At 35.0% G+C, this 2,759-nt stretch overlaps 1 pseudogene; it reads right to left on the bottom strand.

The window, feature by feature from the left end:
- LOC105503104 overlaps positions 1-2,759 on the bottom strand; it is a 118,954-nt pseudogene that overhangs the window by 16,213 nt on the left and 99,982 nt on the right.

The following is a 2,759-nucleotide window of genomic DNA, read 5'->3' as shown; positions in this document are numbered from 1 at the left end:
ATATAGTTTTCTGTTAAAGGTAAATATACACCTACATATAAAACTTCTTACTAAAATAATAGTGCATAAAACCCTTAAAATTCTTCTATAGAATATAAGAACGAAATATAAATCTGCATAAATCTGAATACACAATCTGAAGTAATTTATAATTTATTTAAATTATAATAATTTATAACATTAATAGCAAACTGGAAAATGTATAGTTTTTTGTTCAACTGAAGTTATGAAATTAAAACATATTGATTTAATCTTAAGATATTTTACATAATGTGCATTTTTCAAGATAACTACAAAAATTTTACAGAAACTATGCAAAACAAAATAAAATAAGCAAAGTGTGCCACTACAGAATTAAACAAAAAATAGTTAAACAAGAAATGAGAAAAAATATGTTAAAAAAAAAAACCATATAAAACATAACAATGAAACTGGTATATAATTTTATTTCTTTTCTTTTTTTTTTGAGATAGAGTCTCGCTTTGTTGCCCAGGCTGGTGAGCAGGCGCATGATCTCAGCACACCACAACCTGCACCTCCGGGTTCAACTGATTCTCCTGCCTCAGCTTCCTGAGTAGCACGCCACCATGCCAGGCTAATTTTCATATTTTTAGTAGAGATGGGGTATCACTATGTTGGCCAGGCTAGTCTTGAACTCCTGACTTTGCGATCTGCCCGCTTTGGTCTCCCAAAGTGCTGAAATTACAGGCATGAGTCACCGCGCCCGGCATAACTTTATTTCTTTAAGAAATCATTTTAAATATAAATTTATTAAACTACTTAATAAAAAGAAATGTAATTCCAGGACTTTGGGAGGCCAAGGTGGGCTGATTACCTGATTTCAGGGGTTTGAGACCAGCCTGGGCAACAAGGCAAAACCCTGTATCTAACAAAAAAAAAGGGAGGCAAACAACAACAACAACAATAACAACTACTAGTTGGGTTTAATGGCATGTGCCTGTAACCCAGCTACTTAAAAGGTTGAAACTAGAGGATTATCTGAGTTTGAGAGACTGAGGCTGCAGCTCATGGCCATTACCGCGCCATTGCAAACCAGACTGGTTGATAGAATGAGACCCTATTTCATTAATTAACTAATTAATTAAAAGAAAAAGAAAGAAGATGCCTGAGTGGCTTAAGAAAAAAAGCATACAATATGTTCCTACAAGAGACCAATTTTAGTACTGAGTCAAATAGTGCATAAGTCACAGAATGGAAAAAAATCTGTATTTCATGCAAATAGCAGCCACAATTGGGTGAGGTAGTCATAATTATATTGGATACAATATGCTTTAAGTACTAGTATGAGACAAAGATTGTTATTATATAATAGTAAAATGGGTCAATACACCAGGGATCCATAACTATTATATTTATATGTACAGGTAGGTATAACAAAGGGCTCCAATATACGTAAATATTGACAACAGTGAAGCAAGAAATACATAGCAACATAATAGCTGCAGACACTGAGACCCCATTATCAATAATAAATAATAAATAGAAAATTCGTATAAAAGATTAAGAAAACAAAAGGTAGATAACATTATGGATTGTAATATTTTGCATACAGAGAAATATCTGAGAGTAGATAATTTACAAAGAAAAAAGGTTTATTTGGCTCACAGTTCAGCAGACTGTACAAGAAGTATGTGCCTGTATCTCTTTCTGGTGAGGGTCTCAGGAAGCTTATGATCATAGTGGAAGGCGAAGAAGAACTGCACACATCACACGGTAAAAGACAGAGCAAGTGTGAGGTAAAAGAGCCAGGTTCTTTTAACATAGTTTCTCAAAATTATACAGATATTTGTGTGTCCCCACCAACAATGGAAAAGCAGTCAGATTGTGCAGTCCCTTATATGCCATGAACACGACTTTGGCTCTCATTGTAAACTTGAAGGGAGATCACCAAAATGAAAATAGAATCCTTAGAGAACTTTAAAGCATAAGACAGAAGATGCCTCTATGTGATAGTAAAATTTAAAAAATCTCAGTCTTCTCAGAAACTACTTCCTTTGGAGCACATCTTCTCAGGTCACATTTTGAGAACTGGCTTTCTCCTTGACCTCTGGACCTCTCATTTGTGGTGTTTGCTGTATTAACTCTCACATACCTAGGGGTTTAGTTACCATCTCATGTCTCTTCATATTCCAAGGCTCTTTCCCTTGTTTCAGACAAGCTATCAAGTCTAGCTTAGAGATAGCAATACCTGTTTTATTAAAAATAAATAACACAAATATTGCTCATATTCCACAAATAATGTGCTCATTAAAGAGAATGTAATAGAATATTCCAGTAAATTGATTCCCCAATACTAATTTATAACATATATTTCTAAATATTTAGAAAATATTTTCAATTTGTATAGGCCCTTAATTTTACTACCTGGTACTACTGAATCAAAAATTGGTGGTGGAAATGAGATTTTAAGGTATGGGCAACTGTATTTTATGCCACTAAATTTCTGCAATTTTCACTAATCTAGAGTGAAAAATACAGATCTGCTCACAAATGTGAAATGTTCAGGTAAAAATGAAACATCTTTAAAAAATTCCTCTTGGCCGGGCGCGGTGGCTCACACCTGTAATCCCAGCACTTTGGGAGGCCAAGGCGGGCGGACCACAAGGTCAACAGATCAAGACCATCCTGGCCAACATGGTGAAACCGTGTCTCTACTACAAATACAAAAAAAAAATTAGCCAGGTGTGGTGGTGCATGCCTGTAGTCCCAGCTACTTGGGAGGCTGAGGCAGGAGAATC

Source organism: Colobus angolensis, unplaced genomic scaffold (genome assembly GCF_000951035.1).
Source record: "Colobus angolensis palliatus isolate OR3802 unplaced genomic scaffold, Cang.pa_1.0 Scaffold12, whole genome shotgun sequence".
Taxonomy (NCBI): domain Eukaryota; kingdom Metazoa; phylum Chordata; class Mammalia; order Primates; family Cercopithecidae; genus Colobus; species Colobus angolensis.
The sequence above is the reverse complement of the archived record's forward strand: the minus strand, read 5'-3'. Positions and strand labels throughout refer to the sequence as shown.